General features: G+C 31.7%; 1 long non-coding RNA gene across 1 annotated transcript; it reads right to left on the reverse strand.

Moving 5' to 3' along the window:
* Positions 1-8461: 8461 nt before the first annotated feature.
* Positions 8462-25744, reverse strand: LOC106458067. The gene is made up of 4 exons (XR_002610303.1): positions 25657-25744; positions 23774-23910; positions 9736-9800; positions 8462-8577 (listed from the first exon to the last, which is right to left on the reverse strand). It is a non-coding gene; the product is annotated as an uncharacterized LOC106458067 (long non-coding RNA).
* Between the last annotated feature and the right edge of the window lie 362 nt (positions 25745-26106).

A 26106-nucleotide genomic window follows, 5' to 3' on the forward strand; every position in this document is an offset into this window, starting at 1 on the left:
GTCACCTGCTAACATGAATAAGTGCACCTGTGTTAAAACCAGTTTTGAGGTCGTTACTCCATTCATTTCCTACTGGGCCCAGGCTCTGTTTGCATGAAAACCAAATGGCAATGAAGGGAATGTGTCTAGGTCATAGGTTAAGCTTTGTTTGCAGTTGTCATGGGAATGACAACAAAGGTTAGTACAGATGTAAATATTGGTCAACCAATAAAGTTCACAGGTGCTAGGGATACATCTTTTATGGACAATAAAGGGCATGACAGCATATGAAGCCTATAGAAATGTCATCTGAGGTATTTTTTAAAACTATCTCTCTAAAAGTAGGTTTAGAGAAGAGGAGAAGAGTATGGTTGAAACCAAGCAGTTAAGGAAGGTTATCTTTAAAATCTACACATCTAGCTGATCTTCAGACCAATCAAATTTATCTGACTTTACATTTTCAAACCAGTATTTTGCCATTTCAGATCAAATTATTAATCCTTCTGGTATACCCAGTTCTTGCATGGTGAAAGATCATTATGACAAGAGCCAATATGCCAAAAACTTTCTTTCTCTTTGGCAAAGATCTGGTTTATGCATCAAACATCAAGATTCCAAGTGCCAGCTTTACATTAACGTATTAGAATCCATGAAAGAAGATGAGTTATTAGCTGATTCATTTGACATGTGGGACCTCACTGCATTGATTTTTATACTAATTCTGAGGTCTTACAGGGCTGGGCAGCCCCCATTAACCATGGACCAGCTAGTCAACACCAAAACCATCCTGTGTACTAGCACCGGCATCTGATAAATTAGCAGACCCAACATCAATGGCAGAATTGAACCTGTAAGCAGCCCAAAGGCCAAGGATGCAAACCCCAACTTCAGTGAAGGAGTTAAGACAATCTTCTTGATATCGGTGTCTGTCAAATAATTGTCCTTTCAGTGGGTTTTTAACCACCTTGAAGAGGCATCATTAAGATGTTCAACATCCTTTGGCAGGACCACTACATCCAAAAGCTATAAAAAACATGTTCTGAGGATTGACTAGTCTCCTGGATATCCTTTGAGAACTGAGAGAAGGTGACTGACCATCAGTCATGGAGACTACTGATCATTGCCACCACCACTGACAAATGACTACACACAGTACAGTGACTTGCCAGGTATCACCTTCAGTCCTGGCACCACATTTTTGGAAGAGAAAGTCCACCAGCTAGCTACATGTAGAGCTAGTGCAGGCTAGTAAATCCTTGGTCTAGCCAAGATATCATCTGCACCACTACCTCTTCAGTTAGGCCTCATGCTTGCTATTGGTTAAGTGTTTGTATTTTGTATATAGTATTTTTTATCATTAATTTATTTGTGTATTTTGTATGCATATTATACTTGAATGTAAATTTTTTATATTTTTTTATAATTTTGTTGTAAATATTATATGTACCTCTAAATTTTTCTCTCTGTTCTTCTTTTGTTTGGTTCATTCATGACTTTAATTTATTATTCTTGATGTATAAAGGTATTTTTTTATATATGGTTGTCCTGCTCTTCATATAGTTTTTGTATGAAAGAGTATTTCTTATAGTTTTTTTGTATTGTAATGTTTTACTATATTTTTGTTTAAGGGTCTGTGTTTAAGTGTGCATGTGTACTTTTCTTTATCATCACAGGTTTGAATTTGACTTAATGTATGTTTTGGAAAATTGTGTATTTCTAATCATTGTTAAAGGATTTGTGTTGTACTGCAATGTTATATCTTGACATTTGAATTTGTATTGTATAAGCTTGTGATTATGGTCTATGTTAAAGGTTTCAACTTTGTATATTTGAACCTATCATGTATCGTAAATATAGATTCTTTATTAAAAGATGACCCCGGTGGAACAGTGGTAAATTTATGTCTTACAATGCTAAAATCTGGAGTTCAATTCCCCATGATGGACACAGCACACAGCCCAAGTGGCTTTGCTCTAAAACAAACAACAACAACATATCATTAAAATCTTTTTAATATTTCTAAATAGTATTATTGTTAATGTTTATTTTGTAAGATGTAACCACCAAATGTGTTTCTTTGTTAAAGGATTCAGCTGCCTGAGTGGTTTGCAAGTGTTTATTGGGGTGAGAAGAAGTTACTGTACTCCTTGACCATTGTGCCCATATAGAATTTGTTGGTTTTAAATTGTACTGTACTCCTTGACCATTGTCCACATATATAATTTGTTGGTTTTAAATTTAAATTTAACTGTTGGCTTGAAGACAAGCCTGAAGTAAAAAGGGGAAGAAAAGTGTGGTATATAAGCATAGTATACATTTTCTACCTTCATATTTTAAAATAATTTTTCAAAGTCCATTAGTTATTCTGATATGTGCTGTTTTTATGTAACACATGATCAAGAAAGTTGTTAAGTTACTTTCATTCTAGTTACCTTTGTTCTTTGTCATTCTCTAGAGATAATATCTGGTTTGCTCATGAGAGATATGGCTTTAAAGCTACAGCTTGTGCATGGGTTACACAGATGTTAAAAGCAGAGTCTCCAATGGTAGGTCTGGTGATGCCTCAAGGTTATAACCTCCCTTCTGTTTGAATAATAATGGTCAGTCATGTGAGTAGCACTAGTCACTCTGGGTCAGTTGGACATTACCAAGTTATGTAAGTAATGTTAGGTTTAGTCAGTTTGGTATATGATCTTGACAAACACAGTCTGGAGAGAAAATAGTTTAAGATGCAGTAAAAGTGACTGTCCAGCACTCTAAGCATGTATAAACATTGTGTTTGTGTTATCAGATAGTGAATGTTTATTTTATTTTACATTGTGTCCTCCAGTCAATATATTTCATTCTCATGAACTTGTTCAGTTTCAGAGAAGTCCAAAACAACTCTGTAATAAATAAATACCTTGTAATAAATATCTTGTCACTCTAAGTAAAATCAGTTTTACCTAAGAATATACCACAAATCACACCAATTCTTTTACAACTGGTACGTTGACATGACATGAATTGGGTGGAAACTACTTTCTGTCCAAATGACTTTACAACACAAGGTTTCAGCATGGATGATATTACCATGCATAACAAATAATAGGGTATATGTTTCAAGTGATATAATAGCTGTGTTTTGGGCACATAACACCTTTGGTATGAATGTTGTCCATTGACCTGATATTCAGTCTTAACATGTTGGCTGACACATAGTAAATTAAGTATGAATAAAATTAAACATTCAAAAGGTGCCAAGGAGCAGTCCCAGTGTCCCAAACTCATATGCCACAAGAGAAATTTGGCTTTGAAACATAAATGTCTGTGACCCACCAGTGTGTCACACAGTTCATAACTAAAAGTCGGTTGTGACCCATTGGTGGGGCACATGGCAGCCAACATGTTAAATGCTTCGATTTTGTACGGTTTAATTTGCTTTAGGATGCACACAGAGTATAATATGAAAAAGGAGCATAGCTTGGATCATTTCTCTCAGTTTCATTGTCATCTGGAGGGGAATCATCATGTGCATGGCATTTGGTTTAAATCTACTGTGGGTGACATTTGATCCAAATCACAGTGTTTCAAATACTTTTTAACCTACAAAATGAGAAATATTGTTCCATATCCATGACTGTTTTTGTTTAAGATTAATGTAAGTTATAATTTAGATAGTTATATAGTGCAAGTTTGTTTACATAACTGTTTACGAATCATAACTTGTGTAGTTCACTAGTTATAAATTGGTGATTGTTATATTATTGTGTCATGTTACTAGAACCTTCTGAGTTTTCTCATTGTTTTAATTGAGTATTATTGCATCATAATATCTAGTAGTGTATGAAATGTTCTAGACCTCTGCTGGGGTATAAATGTGCAACCAAAATGTAGTTCGATAGACACAGATCTAAACTGCATGATTGTGAATTTAGCCATAAAGAGTGCATAGTGGCAATTTTTAAAGTGAAATTATTACAGACTGTATTGTAATAACAAAGTAGGAATAATAATGTCTTTTCAATTGTGTTTTAAAGTAATTGAACCAGACTGTGTGGACTTTGACAAAAAAAAAAAGACAATTATTTAAAGCTCTAGATACAACCGTGGTAACCAATAATTGTTGTGATGATTTTAAAGTGTTTTTTATATGTATCTATTTTGATGTTTTTCGAGAAAGCAGAAAAAGTCTTGTTGTTTCAATGAAATGACATAACTATGCCCAATGCCTTGATAATTGTAGGGGGTGCACACAAACCATGTTTGTTTCCATTCAAGATGAAAAAGGCTCCATGGAAAGTGAGTTCTGGAATACATGTCAGAATGGAGAATTGAAAGATACAGCAGGTCTGACATATTATAAACAGAGATCTTTGTTATTCATCAATAATGATTTGGACAAGCAATTTCTAATTGACCAAAATAAAGTAAGTTTTATTGCAACAGAATGTTCGACCAAGAGTAATGGCCTGACCAGAATCTTCATACTTATGGCATGTCCAAAGGTATAAGAGACTTTAGAGAGGCTAGAGTCCTCAAAGAGACAAAATTTTTTGTGCAGTAAGAGAAGGAAACTAGAAGCTCTATGTTTCAGAGATGTTAAGGAGAAGGCTGAGCCAACCAACAAAGGAGTTGATAAAAAATAACCATATTAGTAAGATACCAAGAAGGGGTCAATACTGATTTTCAAAGCTTGACCAGCAATCCAAATGAGTAGACTTCCAAAGAAGAATGGATGCTGCAGCAGAGAATGCCTCCAAGGAAAAGGCTAGGAGGAGCCAACTGTTTATATAGTAATAAAAGTGCAGACTCAATGAGTACATCATCCATGCAAAAGCCCTCTGAACCATGTTGAAAACATATGGGGCTTTAGCTACTTTGAAAGGAAGGGCTCTGAACTGAAAAAAACAAAAAACATTGTGGGTGAAATGAAGAAAGTAAAGGGTGGCTGGATGAATTGGAGTGTAAAGAAAAGCACCTTAACCAGTGACCTTGGTCATTCAAAACCCACGAAAGATCACCCACCTTAGATTGAAGAACCATCCCATCTTGAACAAGAGATGACAAGAAATTGGTTCAATGATGAAAGATGTATCATGGACCACCAATCCTCTATGTTCTTGAAAACTAAAAAAAAAAAAATAGTGAGTGCATTCACTGCCTTGAGTGAAGACACAGCTGAGAAGAATTTATACTAGAACCCACCATCTGATGTACAATGGTGATAACATCACTTAACATTAGAGTATCTCTAGTCACCACTGAAGTAAAATAAGACAACTCCTATTAAGCAGTGTCTGGAACTAGGGAGATTTCAGAAAGTTAGGTATGAGAATTTATAACCAAACCATGAAACTGATTTTTTTAATATCTTTCATTTAAATAAGTAAAATCAATTTAAGAGAAATAATAAATCTGAGGTGAAAACATAACTGAATTGTTTCAGTTTAAAATACTAATATTGTACAAAAGATCCTTTATACTTAAGAAAAATAACACATCTAAACAGTACAATACTGAGGAAAAGAATGAGCTTTTAATTTGCACAAAGTGTTCAAGTTGAGTACGAGGTAAATAGGTTTTGTTGCCCTCCTACTGGTGGAGTGGTATAATTTGATGGTGATTGCAACAAAGTACACATTATTAAAAAAAAGAGTGAGAACTTTTTTAAAGGCTTGCCATATGCATAAGAACTTTTTGGCAGTGGCACCAAAGCACTAGCTAGTTGTTCTGTGAAGAGCTGGTCACCACAGAATGAACGTATCTGTTTTACATACTAGCAGCTGACATGTTTATCTTTTCAGACAGATGTATCTGTGTTAAACACTAGTAGCTGAGATGACTTGCACCGAGCATAGCTGTTTCAAACACTTGTAACCAACATGTTTTGTTTATATGTAGCTATTTTTAACAAAGATGATTAACATAACCATGGTTGACAGTAGATGTAGTTGTTTTAAAAACTGGTGGCTTATATCAAGTTTATTTACTAATAGCTGTTTCAAACATTAGTGACTAATATGGTCTTCTTTGACTGTATCTGTTTTAATCATGGTTGGCTAACATAACCTTTAGTGAATACAATTGTTTTCAAAACAGCTGACTGGCAACATTCTTTGTTTCAAACACTGTTAGCCAATATTTTCTTGCTCAAATGTAGCTATTTCAAATAGCTGGTTCATTTTTTTTCATACAACTGTATGACACTGGTAGTTAATGTGACTATCAGCATATTAATGAAAAAAAATGACATAATACTTATTGTTTGTTTTTACAGTTTGGAAATGAAGGATAATTCATATACATCTTTTTAAAAATTCATATTTATTTGCAAACTGCAATTTTAAAATGGTTAAAACTGGTTTAGTTTCATACCTTTCAATCACTATGGAGAGAGAGAGAGAGGGGGAACAAGTGTTCATTGTAACTCTAAAAGTTTAAAAGTCAAATCAGAATATCAAACTTACCTTCTGCAACATTTCACTTCTGGTTTCAGAATTTAATTTGACAGACACAAAATTCTTAATTATAGGTACATCTATAGAAGTGTTCTTCTTAACTACATTACTTCTTGAAACCTAATATAAAATACATATATTTGTGTTAACATAAAAGTCCAAAGAAAAATAACAGACAACACAATACGTATAGAGTAAAGAAAAACTCTAACACTTCATGATTTATAGAAAATGTATGTAATGTAAATGTTTTCCTACAGAACTCCATACAATGTACTATAAACAGGCTGTATAATCAAAAATACTGTAAACAATACCAACCACACTAAAACAGCAATAAATCAGTGACCTTGGAAAAATATAAGATGTTAAAGCTACTCCAAGAAAAACCTTAACAAAAAACTTCAATGAATTAACCAGTTGACTCTGTTTTTCAGTATATTTGGTTTAGAAAACATTTTAAATTTTGTACTGTATTTTAGATACAATTTTTCCATCGAATGTTGTCTTTTCAATTGCTAAGTATGGGGAACATGTAAAAATTCTGACTTGGAACATACAATATGTACACATTGTTCATGTAACTTAATAAAACTGAATGAAGTTGTACTATACACAGAACTTGTGATATTTTAATTTAAGTGTAGATGTTTCTTTTCATTGGATATATATTTATTACTTCCATAAAAGTATGGTCTAATTAGTATCCTTGCAGGCAGGAGACACAAACAGAGGTGTAGAATTTTCTAAAGGGAATTTTATCAAAGGGAAGAAAATGCTAAATAAAATCTGCTCCCCCCACTCTCCATCCCATAAAAACACACACAAACAAAAAAGTAAAATATAACTTTTCCAAATTTATTTTTATTTAACATGAACACAATCAATTAGCAATTGATAATCATTCTTGCGTAATGAAATTAGAAATAAAGAAAAGTAAAATGCATTGACAACCCAATTGTTTGCACAATTCTTATGAGTTTAAATCTGTAATGTTTTTTATCACAATATCTAGATTAAATGAGCTATTTTGCAGAAATAGCACGAAGGTACTACCTGAAGATGCAGAATATTTTCTAAAGTTAATAAAGTGAAATAGATAAACATGTTTTTAAAAATGTCTGTCATAAAATGTGAAACATTGAATCAAAAAAAATTTTTGTTATATTCCCTGTCTGCCAGCTGTATGAAATTTTTACAGTGCAAAATCAATAAGTTGGATGTATGTGAGTATTAATAATCTTATTTGAATTTTATATAAATAAACGAAGACTTGCATGCAAAATACTGTATTCCCAAACAGCATGCAAAGTTTTAATCAATGTTGTCATTTGGTTGGTACCATTGTTTTGTGGTTATGGTTAGCGTAAAACGTTTACTCAGCATTCTTATTTGGTTTGTACCATACAGTTACATTATGAAAGTCGATTCAAAGTTGGGGAACATTAACTATATAAATTTATGTATGTAATATTTAATAGGTTGATTTTCTATTCAATTTACAATGTTTAGTCTTTTTTATAGCAAAGAAGCATATTCATATTTTTCAAAATTTTTTCTAGTTATAAATTAATGGTTCTCATAATTATTGAACAAATTATGAACTAAAGATTAATACAACTACCGAAAAACAAACAGGTTTCACTTATTCTCAGATACTTAATTGGTTCATCTAATATGGATTTGTATAATAATTAATAGTAATGTACATATTATTAATTTGGCCCTCAAAACCAAAACAGTATTGGTTTGAAGGGCTGTTACACATAACTAGTACAATACTTTTGCTTTTTAAATCCTAGATTTTTAATTTTAACTTTTAATTAAGTTAGTCTCCCAAACCTTACACTGCAATAACATTTTGTTCTATACAAAGTATATTCTTGTTTCTCATTCTGTTTAACATTTTTGCTACTAAAAAAGCAATAACATCAGTCAATGCAGAACTGTTACATAAAGGTTTATATGCTAACATTTAATAAAAGTTAAATCAATGAGCAAAATTACATTTTCTGATCCTTAATATCTAACTTTACTATAATCGTGCAGTAAACATTAATGTAATGATTGATTCAACATTTTCATGCTTCCAAGTATCCAGTTTTGTCATTTTGAGTAAATCAGCTTGTTTTTTCTGCACCTTTCACAAAGCAAACTACTGTATAAAATAACATATCGGATATTTATCAAATAAAACCATTAAAAAATATCATAAGAAAACCTATAAATATATATAACTTTATTATCTTATTTGAAATTTCATAAAGTGTATTTGTTTTTTTTCGGGGGGGACAACATGTTTTATATTAGTAGGCCTTTTTAGTCAAAGCAATGCCATTGGTTGCTCAATTTTGTGTGAAATGGCATATACCATGTTTTGCATCTGAACTCTTTACATATATTTGTTCATGTATTTCAATTGTCTTTAACATTTAGTCATTATGATTTTACAGTGCAGAATGAAGAATACCTCATGCATGAACTGATAAAGAAATCATGGTTTATATCAATGGTGCTATAGACTAAAATGATGACAGTTTTAAAATTTTTGTAATATTAGATATATTCTTCCAAGAGTTGATAGTGAAACTTTACTGGACTTCTACAGTACTGTAAACAAAAAAAATTCTTGAATTAACTTAAATGCAATTATTACTGTGGCTGTGAATTAAAAGGATAGGTAGATTTGTGTACATAGATTTGTTTGAGGTTTAAAGGTATACATTTTTAAATGTTTTTCTGTATGCCCTAAACTTCTGCAGTTTATAATTTAAGAAATTGAGTGATTCTCAAGAAATCTACCCATAATATTTCTCTTGAGGTATAATAAATACTGTGAAAAAAAAGAAAGAAGTAAGAGTTGTTTAATGGGTAAAGTATAATGGTAAAACTTGTTGTCCCTGGGCATTGGGCAATATGAATTCCTGATTATAAATACATATAACATAGTGCTCTTTTATGTTTTTGAAATTCCTCAAAACATATTTTTTAATTTTATATACTTATGGATAATGATGTAGTACCAAATTTAAAAGTGAACTGTTGGAAGTATGGAAGCAGTGCTCCTCCAACACATGAATTAAGAGAATGGTCAACATTCCCTTGTGACCACATAGCACTATATCACTACTTCTTAATGCAGCACTAACATATGGAGAATATAACATGCCACTTAAATGGAACTTGCACATTGAAGTGGTTCATGAGTGTACAAACATTCTAAAGATAGCATTCTTTTAATGTAACTACTTTAGCATAACTTGAAAAGTAAATAAAAAAAACAGTGTGGATGGATGAGCAGTCTATAAAAGATTACCTGAAGTCTAGTGCTGTTAATTCTTCAACACATCTACAGACATTTAGACCGAAAATGTTATGGAACTGCAAATGAAAAGAACTTTGATATATGTTGTTCCAACAATAAACAAAATGTAAGAATACAAGAAACTTTGGCTATCAAGAAATTTAAACTATGGCTGGATTCTAATGCATCAGCAATTGAAATCCTTCTAAAAATGTTAAATTTGGTTTTCAATTACAATTCAATATTTACAGTATTTTAATTAGGAAACAGTTTTTATCACATAAAATTTACTTGATATTATGATGAAGATACCCTACTGTATGCTGGTTAGTAAACATTGAAGCCAAGAAACTACTTAAAACATTGCCATAAAGCTATAGCTTTGATGAGTTATTTTAATATTTTTTTTCTTCTCAGTTGCATTTTCTGCTATGCAGTTTGTATAAGTCTTTTTTTTTTGTAATTCTACATTTATGATATCTACATAAATTCTTTCATCAATAAGAATCATAGATGTAAGTATACCTAAAAAACTAAAAAATAAGTATTTCTACTGTAATTTGCAAGTACATCAGTGATTTCTAAAAAAAATACAAAACATAGTAGAATGGAAAATGGGGATGAGGGAATATATATCTATCTTACGGAATGTAACAGTGATATTTCATTTTACACAAACAAACTTTTATCTATATGGATTATACACTTATTTAACTAAACTTTCTCATACCAACCAAATAAAATATTACAGCATCTACAGTTAACATGATCAGTTTATAAAGATAATATTTTACAGAGTATTTGAGCAAATGATACAAAACCTTTTCTATTCTAGGGTTATGTCAAGATTGGGTAATTAAAGTTTGCAATAGTATTTCATTCTTAGAAGATATAAAAGATAAAAAATAGTTGTTGAATATACACTTACATAAAACACATGTACCAGTTTTGGAAGTTCCTAGAAAAGGGTGTTTCTTATTTACTTTAAAATTAATAAGAATTTTGTTTAAAGTCAAATAATAGTATTTTCAGAAAAAAGACTTATTCGTGTGTGTGTGTGTGTGGTGGTGGGGGCTATTAAAGCTTTAATGCAATTTATAATTCAAAATTTTGTAATTTTAAGTATGATATACATAAATGTTAAATCCAAGGAAACATATACTTTTGTATAAGGATGAAAACAGAGTATATTTGAGCTGAAGTTGGTCAAGAGATGTGACACTTGTTAACAGACGTACATGTATAGTACAAGTACTTGCTAAGTAAAAGATGCTATATTAAAAATTTTACTAAACACCTTGCATCCAGATGTTTGGAATCTTAAATGTTTTTTTTCTTTGTAAATGTCTTAGCATTTACCAAGCAATGCTTGACATGCTTTTGGCATATTTCCAATTTTATAACTTGACATACTTCAGCTAACTGGTTAAACAAACACATTCTATGTGTGAGAAATGGAGTACACAATTAACAATTACTACGGCCTGAACTTTGTGGTTCTTATAAACTTATGCACTCATTTCTATTTATTGTGGATGCTTTGCAAATATGATCAACATAGATAAGTTATTAATAGAGAATTTCACAACTGGATACTATTTTTCCTAAATATACAAGGTGTACTTCTAAATACATGAACATATATAACTTAGACTTTTAATAAACAAAAACAGGTATGTTATTTACTACATTTAGAATAACATTCATTGAATAATCTAATGTGAAAGAAGTTAAAATTTCCTAATTCATAATTGTTTATACCAATAAAAATTATTTTACTGTCACACCTATAAAAGTTAAATAACAAGGGCCAAATATATAATACTCAAACCATCTTGTAACTAAAGTAGAATAAAAATATTTCTTAACTGTATTAAAATTATAATTCAAGACTAATTGGACTGATACTCTGTTCTGTATTTACTACAACAGTCCTCAACTTACAGCTTGTCAATTCTCAAGTTAAAAATACCTATCTAGTATCAAAATAAGTCTCTTTTCAGGGACAGAATGAAACTATGGAGAAAACTATACTGGAATTTGAACTATCTTGATGTAAGATTATAACAATGAAATATCTAAAGCACTTCTGATTCTGTATTTCAGGTGGTTGTTCAAAATATTTCATGTCCAAACAGATAAAACTGTGCATAAATCTTAAACCAGTGCTGTTTTCTAAAAAAAAAAAATTATTGGCACAATTTAAATGTAGAGAAGAAGAATTACACATAAACAGTAAATGGCTTTCATTAATATTCTCATTATCATTAGATACAAAAGCAAGTCAATAAAAAGTTTCAAGATAACAATGTATCATTCTCAGATTCACATATTTCCCTTAGAGTAACAGGAAGTTTGCAAGAAAAAGTATTTAGGAGTGAAAATCTGAATTATTCTACCTCAAAAAGCTAGAAGAAAACAACAGAGACTGAATATAAAATACAACACAGTGAAATATTCTTTATAAACAACAAATAAAGTTTAAAAGAAGTGTATATTTTATGTGGCACCTATAGTGGAGGGTTGTATTACAGTGCAAATAAGGTAGTCATATATTCTCTTGAATTATCATTATACATATTACCATGACCAGACTGAGAAAACAAATTATATACTTCAAAATAAAGGATGTATACTTGGGGCATTACCTGACTTATCAGTGGAAAATTTTTTTGTATTTTTCCTCAATTCTGTATTTCTATACATAATGCTCTATGTTATATCAGTTTTTACTACGAAATAGTGCCCATAACACCTTAGCTGAATGACCTAATTCCACGAGTAACTATGATGATAGGAATATTAAGACTACATGCACAATATGTAGAGAAATTTGAAATTGTTTTCTATTAGCTAAGGGGATAGGAGGCACATGGTAAGTCTGCGTACCACAACATGCCAATTATTACTAGCAATATTATCAATTTTTATGATATTATGATTTTTTTCTTTTTAAAGTACAATTGAGAGTGAATTATGCAATATCTGAAAATGGTATGCAGTTAACGTGGCTTTAATTTATCTCAGAAATAGACTTATGTTGTAGTTGAAAGAACTGCTGTACTTCACCCTTCAAAACCTATCTACAAATATATTTTGATTTCAATGTATTCTGGTAAATTTTCTAAATTTTTTGGGTGTCCATGTTTATTGGACTATATGTTTATTTGAGTCAGGTAATGATCAAATGCCATCATGTAGGTACAAATGATATACATCCAATAAAACAACAACTGCACAGACTTCACTAGAACATCAAGAATGTTGTAAGCACTGAAACTGAGTGCTTGGTCATCTTCAGAAGTGACAATCAGAGAGAAGAAAGAAATGCCAAGGTTCTATGTGATCTGTAGTTAACATACATTAATGGCTTTCTTGTACTGCATATGGATTAATGTCTCAGTCTCTGGATGCATTATAGAACATCCATGGATCTTAACACACTATATCTGGCCTTTAGATGCTAGCACAGATGATGAAATAGATGTAAGGCTGTTTTCATCACCCAAATAGGAGTGTATAATTTCATGTAATGCCAGTCTCTATAATACCCCATACAATTTTTGAAAGGATTATGAAGCTTACACTGGGAAACTTACAATGGAAAAAATATCTCATCTGTGTGGGTAAAATGGTAATTTTTAATTACATGTTGAGGTCACAGTTGAGAATTTGAGATTGTATTCCAGTGCATTAAGCTTGAAATTAAAACTTGGAATGTGTGTTTTCATGAAAAAATTGGATTTTCTCGGTCATATAATAAGTTTGGAAAGAGTATCTACTGATTCTGTGGAGAATGCAATGGTTAAGGTCTGAGACAAAAGAAGTCTGTAGCTTCTAGGCATTAATTCATACTATTAATCAAAGGTTTGTATAATCTTTCTCCAAAATAGTTGCACTCCTGTCTCATTTGATTATAGCTGATATGCAGCTTGTGTTATGTGAACACAATTTCCAGGCTTTAAGATTTTTCATTCATACTAGATACTGATGTCATTGACTGTGGAAATGGAACATTGTTTTCCAGATACAAGATAGTATAGAGCTTGTAAATGTGTTTGTAAGCCATACACTAACACCTCCTGAACACTGATGCCATGAAACAAAGAAGGAATTGCCTGCAGTTTTAGTACTGCTCAGTGTTTAAGACCAGTAGTTGTATGGTTGTATGGTAGAAAATTCACCTTTTCAGTGGATCATGCATCTATGATATGGCTAATGGACGTTGATAATCCAGAAGTTATAACTGTGCATTGGATAATGATGTTGCAGTAGTACAGTTTTGTTGAGAAGAATGACCATCATAAATTTAGTATTAGTATTGACATGCTCAACATCAGGCAATAAAACAATCCACTACAAATGAAGAATGACATGTTGTACCATGATTATGAACCACAAAGATATGGTACTAATCTGTGAGGTAGCTAGTGGTCTCCAGAGTTCCAATGCAGGAGATACTTCAGACTTTGCATAATGTGAAAACTGTAAGACAAAAGAGAATGTCATGCACTATTTCAAACACGCAAAAGAGATTTAACAGGATACATTCATATTAAGATGATTAAGTTATAGGTTCTCCCCTATTTCAAACATGCAAAAGAGGTTTAACAGGACACATTCATGTTAAGGTGAGTAAGTTGTAGGTTCTCCCCTATTTCAAACATGCAAAAGAGGTTTAACAGGTCACATTCATGTTAAGGTGAGTAAGTTGTAGGTTTTCCCCTACAGAGAGTCATCTTAGATATAGTTGGTTCTCTACCTGAAACTGAGAAGTAATCAGTATGTGCTGGTTATCAATTACTTACCAAGTGGGCTAAAGCTTATCCACTGGTCAATATATCAATAGTTTGTTGTTGATGTGCTGGCTAAGCAATAAATTACATGGATTTGGAGTACCTGGAGAGATACAATAGAACCAATTTCAATAGTAAATTGATAGCAGAGTTGTGTGCAGTGTTGGATGTGGTGAAAACATGAACTTTACATAAATCATTCTATATGATGGTTTGGCTGAATAGGCAGTGTATACTTGAATGTGTAAGTTTGGCAAGTTTGTGAACCCTGATCAAACAGAATGGGATGTGCATAAAATACAACTAAACAACAGCAATTGGTTACCCTCTGAAGCTTCTGATGTTTGGATGAGAAGTACAGTGAGCGTTGATATGATTTTATTGTCATTCACCCAGTAAAGATGTAAACAGAATACTTGGAGTGTTGTCATTCTATATTAATTGATGTACATGAATTTACATAACAGTAGTTGATCAAAAATCAAAGCCTGGTGACAGGTTTGGCTTTGGTGTACATCTGCAGTACATATACAGCTTCATTTGGGCTGCTCTGGTCTAAATCTCAGTTGTCAACAACTCAATGAGAGGAATTAGCAGTTACAGGTCTTGTGTAATATATGTAGATGCTTCAAAAATGTAAAACAATGGGCTTCTCCATAATTAGAAATAAAATGGTCCATCAACTGAAAAATAAATGACTGAAAGGAAGTGCTTTCCAAACTATTAAGCTGCTCAATTATAGCACAGATTTAGGATACTTGGATGGTCAATAAACCAGCAGCTGAAAGGGCCACTTTTTTTCTAAGATATCAAGCAACGTTTAGTTGTGAATCATTAGCTTGATGTCTAACAATAATTGGTTAATCTATTTTGTGAATTTCAATAAACTTTCTGCAGAACTTACTGCCCAATACTTACAAGAAACAGAGCTAAGGTAGATGATGTTGTTAGATAAGATGCAAAGAAACTGATGTTAATTTTGGTTATTAATGGTAAACGGGAACTTTGATATTGAAAGAGGATCAAAGATACTCCAATCTTAACTTTTTAACAATCAGGTTAAATTTTCTAGTTACTGGCCATTTGCTTGTAGAAACTTCCTAAGCAAACTTGTGTTCTCTCATCATTCAAGATTGCACCTGATGATTTGATAGGTCTATGTGCAGTGAGGGAGAAGTACTCTACAGTGCAAGTAATTCACATGGACTGTAACAATCAAAGCAGTATATCCATAATTTTGCAAGATTTCTGATTTTGACGTACTTGTCTACTTATGCCATGCAGAGGGTTTTCACAATCCCTAGATGGCAATACCAATGCAGAAAACACAGTCTTGGGTTGATAACCATGTTAAGATGGTAAAAGTAATTTTGTTGTAATACTTAGTACTACATTGAATTATGTGAGTTGGGAACACTGAAATATGATCTGAATGAATGATTATGACAGCATGACAATTTTGGCTTATTTCCATCAGTGGTATCAAAAGGGTTAGTGTTAGTCTAAGCCTTTAGGTGGTGCCTGAAAGCACAAATGATACTAGGATTGGATGCTTCAGTTATTACATTTGCAGTGAATAGTGATGTCACATATGACAAGTATGTATTGGTTAATATATGAAAATGAGATAGATGTGTGTCATACATTATATATATATATATATATATGGACCAGTTTCTGTATACAACAGGCCTAATGTACACAAATTGCTATTTGTTAAAAACATTTTGATGATAGTTTTTCACACAGAATCCAATGATTATATTGGTTTCTTAAATAAAATATACAAAAAATCAATCAAATACAAATTTTTAATATTTTATCAAATTTCCAATTTTTCCTGGTTCTTGTGAATATAAATTACTTCTGTGGATTAGACACTTGTGCTTGGGACAAGCACATTATTGCTGTATTTGGGTCAGCACATTCACTACTAACACTATAAGGTGCACCACATACACTACACTCAATGTTGGGTTGACTTGAAGTTTTCAATACTAAATTATGCTTTAAAAATTCTTGGACATTGGTTACTTTGATTTCGTCCATCTGAGAATACCATAACTTAAGATCCTAACCCTGACTATGATGGAAAAATGACATTCATCATGGTTGGATTTGGAGAAGCTCACTTGAACAAAATTGACTCTAGAGAAGCACCTTCCAATGTCTATGGAGAGATCAGTTGAGCCTGAGTCTACACAGTCATTCTAGGTACTGAGAAAAATGCCTGATGCCTTCAGACCAGCTGTCATAAACAAGCTAGAGCCATTTTCCCTTGATAAGTCATTAAAAGTACTTTCAGCAACACATTGACCAGTGCAACCAAGTTACTGGAATACCTACATGAAATGATTCAAAACCTGTGCTCCACCAATGGCTAATATAGCATGTTTTGTCATAACAGCATGGTATGTTTCCTGAAGCAAGTCAACTGGACCCAAAAGTATTTGGAATCTGACACCAAAGAATGACTGTAACTGTCATATGGTATGACAGGTCTTCAGTTGCTGAATCACCACCTTATTGGCAACTGTCCCAATAGAAATCTCAGGTCATTTAATAACTGAGGAAGTCTGGCAGAACACTACTCGTCCATTGTTCACATGGTGGTTTGGGTACAGTGCCAAAACAACTTAGATAGTACAGAAAACAGAACATCAGAGATAAACAGCTAGTGGCCTAAAATCACCAACTGAAGTTTGAAAAAGCAGTCTCAAGAGAGCTGTTCAGAGGCTAGCAGTCTACCATGTAATTACTGATGAAAAGCAGCAGTCAAACATCTTGTGAAGAGAGGACTTTGATAGTTTTATGACATCTCTTTAAAGGTGCAATTAAAGCTTCTATACATAGTGTAAGTATTAAATATATCTCTATGTTTTCTTTCTCATGAATATATGTTAACTATCACATGAGTTTAGTTCATGACATTATATGTAATTATCTTAATTATATGCCTTGAATTTCTCATGTTTTTTTACTGCTAGAATTTGTACTTGAGTATGGAAGCACATTGTGCTAATATAATACTAAATTGACAAAAAATGATTTATAAGCATATTGAAGTGGTTTATTTGGGGAGGGGAACATACTAAATGTTTCGACAGAACATTGGTCTGTCTTCTTCTGATGCCTCTTCTTGACCTCAAGCAGATGAATGTCTGGATGCAATAGAAGGTTCTTGTTGGTTTCAACACTTTGGATATGGCATCCAGATGCTGGCAAGTACAGCAGGCCTATAACTGTTTTTAACACATGTATGGCTTGTATGAATTCTGCATTATGCCATTTGGCTTGTATAACATATCCACCACTTTCTAGAAATTAACAGAGCTTACACTGAAGGGACTGCAATGCAAGAGATGCCTGGTCTACATCAAAGATACTTTGGTGTTTGGTCACACATTTGAGTCTGTGGGTGAGAGCCTGAAAATGGTATTCTAGCAGATAAGTAAAGCAGTCTTGAAACTGAAACCTAGAAAGTATCAACTCAGGCACACAGAAATGGAGTTTATCAGTTTCATTGTAGGGAGAGATGGAATCTCTATGGACCTGGCTAAGACAGCTGCAGTGAGAAATTAGCCTCAACCCGTGATCAAACAAGAAATACACAATTCTGTAGAGGTCAGAAGTAGTCAAAGTATCAAGTCTATAATTTTCAAAAGTGATGTTAAGAACTTGGGTAAACTCTTTATGTGATACATAATAATCCAGTAGAGATCTTGTCAACGATGTAGCAGTGAGTATAGAATTGAATGATACTTCCAGAACAATATGATAAACATTAACATGAAATGGCCTCAATGCACATGTAGCTGCTCAAAAATCATTGCTTAAGAGAGAGAGATGACTTTAGGCAAAGATTGATCTTCCAGTAAGACAGTGATCCCAAATATGCAGAGAATGTGATGAACGATACCTGGAAGGAAAAAGAGGCTGATAGAAAACAATGCATAAAGTTCCAATATGACTATCATTAAGGCTGTATAGGATTATACGAAACTGAGACGGTCCAATTACAACAACACAACTTACACGAATTGTGGGAAGTAAACAGTAATACAATACAGTCAAATAATATTTCACAAACTACACTGACAAGCTTATGGTAGAATAAATGCAAGGTATATTGCTCTGCTTAAATCATATATAAAGTATTTGTGCACTGTACAATTTTTGCATCTCTGCTGTAATGATAAATTAACTATTTCTTTGTAATTATTCATTATTTGTGACTCTTGTATGTGTATAACCTATGTGTTTTCATAACTATTTCCAATACTTTACATAAACACAGTTTATATTTGAGTGTGTAACTTGAGTGTACGCAAAATGGTGACTTATGAACTATTTCTGACAAATATTTTAACACGGTGACCGGTAGAGACAATTTACATATGACTACATCAACATGCAGTTGATTCATTGTTTAAAAATAACTATTTCTGCCAGTACAGCAAAACACACAGCAATACAGCTATTGGTTGACGAATGAAAGGAATGCACCAATTAACAAGTGCACATATTATCATTCATATTTGTTTTTATATGCTTGCCCTGTGTTAGACAAACAGTAGTGTGCAAATTTATTTTTATGGATTCTACAAACAAAATTAGTCATAAATTTGTTATACAAATTAAACTGTAATTATTGCAAATTAATCTTAAAGGAAACTATTACAAAATTAGTACATAAATAATATTTTTGAATTTAAGTTTCTTTAATGCTAATATTTAATGTGACCACCATTGGTACCAATAACAACTTGGCATTTTTTTGGCATTGTATGGTGTCATTTTAAAAAAAAATTTTCTTGAAGCTGTGTGAATAGGCTTTCTTTAATATAGTTGGTACTTTTTTAAACATGGAGCCCAGTAAATGCCAGATTTTTTCTATGGAACTAAGATCTGGACCTTGTGACAACCATTCCATTTGCTGGAGATCTCCTAAGTTTTCTTTCTCTGCAAAGTAAGCTTGATATTTCTTGAATGTGTCTGAGGTCCTCTTTGAAATATTAAAGTTTGACCATTCAGCTTATTTTAAGAGGGAATATTATAGCATGATGGAGTAATACATTATTATTATTTATACTGATCCATGATTTCATCAATTTTGTGAAAATAGAAGTTTCATAGATATTGTTCTCCAAATTATCCTTGAGCCTTCTATATGCTTCTTTTTGGCACAAAGCACTCTTTCTGCGACCTTTCTTTGACTCTTCAGCAAGCATATGCAAGCCAGTAGGAGCCAAACATTTCAAATTTAAAGTTATTTGTCCAAAGCACATTGTACCACTTTTCCAAAGACAGGTGTAAATATTATGTGACAAAAGCTCATTTCTTTGCTATATTATCTTGTTTTCTTGCTGTTACTCTTCCCCAAAGACCACATTTATGCAGTATTCTTAAGAGTGTACTTCTCCAAACCTTATCTGTACCTGTCTTGTTCATGTCACCAGTGAGGTTTTTTTCAGTTTTTCTGTCACTTTCTCAGGGAAATGATTTTTAGATATTTAACATCTGTTTCAGTGGCCCTTTTTCTCCAACCCCAACCTTTTTTCACAGTATAGAACTGGGTTTCTGAGTTCACAGACTTGGTGAACTCTAAAGGTCTTTTACAATTTTTATTAAAACTCCAGCCACCATCATGCAAGGATTTGATTTTGACTCTGTCAAAGGATGTTGGTTCTCTATGTTATAGCATTTTTATGACAACATTACACTATATTAACTGTATTTTTGTCTTTGATCATTGGTACAGAAACTAAAGGCAATCGTGTTTGAAAATGTTGCACTGCTTTGTATTTAAACAATTTGAACCACTTTTAAAAAATATATGACACTTAATCATTTGCAGCTGTGTTGCTTTGAATCTCTTGAAATTTTAAATTAATTAAATTTGTACATATCAAAGTTTGTTTGAAGTTAAGCACAAAGCTACACAATGGGCTATCTGTGCTCTGCCCACCAAAACCCGATTTCTAGCATTGTAAATCCGCAGACATACCACTGTGCCACTGGAGGGCACATATTAAAAACATGGACAAAATTAGAGTGCTAATAATTTGCCTTTTTTGACATTTTTATTCAACACTTTAAACTACAATGGTTTTATTAATAAGTACAAAAAAACTACAGGAACAATGGGATGTTCTAATAAGTCTACAAACTTTACTAATGTATACTGAAGTAAAAAAATTAATGTTTTTAGGAAAGCAGTAAGCGTATTTTTAAAAATGGTCATTCATCATGATTTCATCGTATAATTACAAATTGAAACAGTATTTTCTGCAAGCATTAACATGATTGAGTGAGCTGTACATGTTAAAAATATATTGTTAAACCATGGGTATACCTAATGATCTTTAAAACTTGGATAGTGACAGACAAGTGCAATAATGAACTTAAAGACAGGGAGATTTAGTTTAGTTTAGAGGATGGGATACCTGAGATGGACCAGTAGGTCTCATGTTGTCCCAAAACATTATACTATGTTAAAATATGTTGCAAATACACAAAACTAGATTCAACAGATACTTAATGTAAAATAAGTAGAGGTTTGACTTTGTTTCTTTTTTAAATAAAGTTCAATAATAATGAAAAACACAATAAAAAAAAGGCAATAACAAGCACTTTAATTTTTTTTTACCAAATATGAAGTGGTGAAATGAATGAGATGATACAAATCTGATAATGCAATTGTATGTGATAATACAGGTAGTAGATGTACATGTAGTGATTTTGAAGAAGGAGTAATAAAAACTAAGTTGACAAATAAAAAAGGTGCCAAGTAGACAATTAACAAAAAATAACACTTCAAAAATTTACAAACCAAAATATAAAAAAATGTATATAAAATAATAGTTATTACATCACAAAACATGCTGCTAATATAACCTATAGATGTGTTATCCTACTGAAATATTTGTTATGCTACTTAAGTCATTAGTATTTACTCTAGGGAAAAATGACAGTAACTATACACTGTATTCTGTACCTCTCAAAAATATTAGAAAAAAAAACTAATGATGATTACTGATGATTTGCTAATAATATGGAACATACTTTAAATAACGATTCAGATTTGTAACAGTGTGACAAATATACATCAAAACTTGGGCAAAAATATCAAATGTTCCACAATTTCATATACCATTATAGTATTAGTTGTGTGCATGTTTCATGCATCCTGTTCTGAGAATGCATGTTTGTTCAAAACTTTAAATCTATGTTTTTATGTCAAACAATTTAAACCAGTTATAACATATAACATTAAAGGGCGACAAGGGATCCTTTGGTCCACCTAGGCCATCCTATCCTCTAAAATAAACTACATGCTAAATAAAAAAAACAACTCACAGCTAGCCCTTATCATCCAAATACTTATCAAGTATTTCCTTAAGCTCCCATAAATTAACTACATCTATAATAACTGAAAGCAACTCATTTCAATGTCCAACCACACTGTTAAAAAAATAAAGCTGTCTCAGCTGAAGATGATTCCTACCCTGCTAAAATTTGTGTCCCTGAGTCTTACCATTCTCATCAATATGAAAAAGATGATGCATCAATACTATCAATTCCTTTACCAATCCTAAACATCTGAATCACATCTCTTCTTTAACTTTTCTTTTTTTTTCAAGAGAAAGGAAGTTCATAGATCTTAACCTATCCTTGTATGACACCCTTTCCATCCTAGGTATCATCCTAATAACCCTCCTCTAAACCCTTTCAAACAATTCAATGTCCTTTCTAATGTAAGGAGCTCAAAACTGAAAACAGTATTCCAAATGTAGCCTAACTAATGACCTATACATTGACATTATAACCTCTTTTGACTTGTATTCAGTATTTCTTTAGACACAACACGTATAATCTTGCACTTATTGCAATTAAGTCATCTGCCATTTATTCATCCAACTTATCAAATACTCCAAATCCTTTTGTAAAGCAGTAGCATCTTCCTCACAGCCAGTAGCACCCAATCCATGAAGATATCATTTTAGTATAGTAACCAGGGTAATCTTGCTCAATCGTCTTGTTAAAAGTCATTTTATGTTATATTTTATAACTTCAGAATATGGAGAATTCAATGACATTATTCTACATTTTTTCTTTTTCTACGATTCTTACGGTGGCCATCTTGGATTTCCAAATGACTACCACTTATAACCTATAATGTTAAATATCTTGGGTTCTAACACACTTAGAAACATGATTTAGTGTCAGTACCACCATTTTCAGGGTCAAGGATTTCAAAAATACTAGTCACATTGTTCTCCTGGAAAATATATTTGTACTCCTAATCCAGCTCATTCATTCAAAGAATATACTCTTGGTCTAAAGAATACCTGATTATGTTGACTCTTTTAACATAAGCAATTACTGGTCAACAATGTAAAGATTATCTTGATTAGGAATATGTTTTATTTCCTTTCTTCTTTTACAATACAACACCTTTGATATTGGGAATCATATACTTGGATATCAAGCATTTCCATAAAACAGGTTGTAATCATCCCATATTTCTCATTTTTGAACTTAGTTGAAATTTCTTTTACCCTTTGATCAAATGAGCTCATTTGCACTATATGCAGATCAGATATATCATCAGATTGACAGAAAATGCTTGTTTTTCTGTACAATCTTGTTTGTGTCTCTTAATCCTTCAAGAGTACTAATATTAGCTGATAGCCTTTTTGTTATAAATAGCAAATTATTTTTCAAAACTTTGTCAATCTTTTTAGCTTTTCAGAGTTAACTAAATTTATATAACAATGGTAATACAAACCTTTCAAAGCAATTATCAATCATTTGCTCAAGTCAATATAACATGAGTCTGAGAGATGCTCTCTCTCTTTGCTATATTCAATAATTTCTTAACTGCTTTACAGTTTTCAAGATTTTCAACACATTTTGTTTTGTCTGAGTATACTCATTACTACAGATGGCATACATAGCAGGATTATTTCCACTGATTATTACCTGACCACTGAAGCAATATTCTAATCCACGGTTTTGCCTGATCATTCATTTTACTAGAATATGTAATGTCCATCATATTATGTGAATGATGAACCTGTGAGCTCAACATGGACCATGAAGCATTGACTACCATCAAAGTGATTTCCAAATGAGAACTTGTGCTAGAAATATGACTTATTTGCAACAATCAACTACAGTGAAACATTCACCACAACATCAACAATGAAGTAAACCTACATAAAACAAACTGGAATTTTATGTTTACTTACGAGACAGATACATGCATTTAACTTCAACTCCTCACTGCTATCAAGGGCAAGATGGCATGGGGAAAATGGCTGGTTTGCTTAATACATGTTTAGTGGTCCATTCACTTCAGCAGCACTGTTACCAACCTCTAAATGAGCTTAACAGCAAAATAAAGAAATTGATGTTTATCATTTATTATAGAATAATTTTAAATACTTATAATTATGAAGTTCACAGATGTAATATATTGATTGATTCAAATATGCACATTAAATAAAAGGAAAATTGTTAATTAATAAATGAAAATGTTAATGAAACATTACCACTGAAGATACCAAAGGTAAAATATTTTGAAGACTCTTTCAATGGAGGACTACTAGGATGATACATGAGATGGAAAGGTTGTTGTACAAAGACATTTTGAGATCACTGACACTGTTTTCTCTTGAAAAAAGGAGGAGCTAGAAGGTGGATCTGATTTAGGTATTTAAGATTGTTAAATAAATCGACTGTCCTGATACATTATCTTTTTTCATACTTAATGGTGAGAATGATAGGGCAAGCAGACACAAGTATACATTTTAACAAGGCAGAAGTCATTTTCAGCTAAGACAGTATTAGTTTTCTTACACTGTGGGTTGCCTTTGGAATGGCTTAACTTTAGATGTTGTAAGTAAATTTAATGTAGTTTCAAGGAAGACTTAATAAATAATTGAATGATAAGTGCTGGTTTTGAGTTGTATTTTATTGCAAGTATGTATGGGATGGCCTAGAGAGACAAAAAGATCCCTTGTTTTCTTTAAAACTTTTTATGTTATATTGAGCGAGTTGTGAAATATAGTTTCTTGATCATTACATTTATTTCAAAGAGTTCTGGTACACTGAAAGTGTCACTTATAAATTCCTTGACCTCAAAAATGGTGAACAAACACCTAAGCATCTCAGAACTTGACATATGGAAAAATAGAGTATATATATATATATATATATATATAGTTGCCATTTTGGGCCACTACATGACCCTTGAAAAAAAATGGACAATAATTATTTTGAATTCTCAATATTTTAAACTTATAAAATGAATCATAGAATTACTTTTAACACAAAAATTCAGCAAGAGCCTCTTTTTACTATACATTACTCTACATTAAACTGGTAACCTTCTAATAATCCATAATGATTTTAGAACAAGCTTAGTACTTTCCAAAAATTATCATTTCAAATTTATTTTCTTAATATTACACTTTATATTTAAGTAAAGCCTTCCATAAAATATTTACTAACTTCATTCATATACCATTCAGGGTAACATATAACTTTTCTTTTGAACAAACAAACAAATAAGTCAGTATATATATTATTGAATATTAAATAAATATGAACGAACCCTCAAAACAAATTACTATTATGACCTTTATTTACTTTTAAAATATTTAAGCTTCTAACTAGTCATTATGATCCATAGTTGAAACACATAAAACTTCAAATTGAATTAAATGTAAAACTAATGTATAATTAGTGCTAAATCTATTCCATCAAAATGTGGGTAGTTATTTTACTATCATACAGTGAGTCCTTTTCATGTATTATTGTAAATTGTAATAGTAAAAAAAATGCTAATACTAAGCAATACGTATGATATAAAAATGTAGATATAATTACTTATTCTAAATAATATACACACAATACATATATATGCTCATTTCACATAGTTATAATTATAGCTTCAAACATCCATATGGCATAACTAACTAAAAGTAATATATATATGTAAATTGTAATCAACTTCCAAGTTTTAGTCTAACGGATACACATACATAACTTCTAACTAGTTAAGTAGTTATTGTACTAATGCTACGTCGTTAATACTGGTGTTACTAGCAGTTGTAGTACTATTACTTACACGTAAAGACGTCTAAAGTCAGTAAAAGAATAAAGTTTACAACTTTGTAACCTAGTTTATGTATATATGTCAGTTGTGATCTACGCTGGCTACCGCATACATCACAAAACCTGAATATATAATATACATTATTAGCAGTACACAGTAATTATATTGCTCATTTAATGATACATTAGAAATCTGTCAGTATAGCTAATCTGCTATATTCGAATTAGTCAACAAATACAAATTAATTTCAATTAACATTAACAAGCATTTTAAATATAACAATTCGAATTAACACATCACTATGTTACATTACAAATAAGCTAATTTTTCATTTATTTATGAAACGTTACATTTACTGTAAAAATTTAAATTAGTTATAACTGAACAGAAAATTCAGTAACTTTTACTTTTGTTACTTTGAATTTTGCCCCCCCCCCCAGCGGCACAGCGGCATGTCTGCGG

Source organism: Limulus polyphemus, unplaced genomic scaffold, assembly GCF_000517525.1.
Source record: "Limulus polyphemus unplaced genomic scaffold, Limulus_polyphemus-2.1.2 Scaffold411, whole genome shotgun sequence".
NCBI lineage: Eukaryota > Metazoa > Arthropoda > Merostomata > Xiphosura > Limulidae > Limulus > Limulus polyphemus.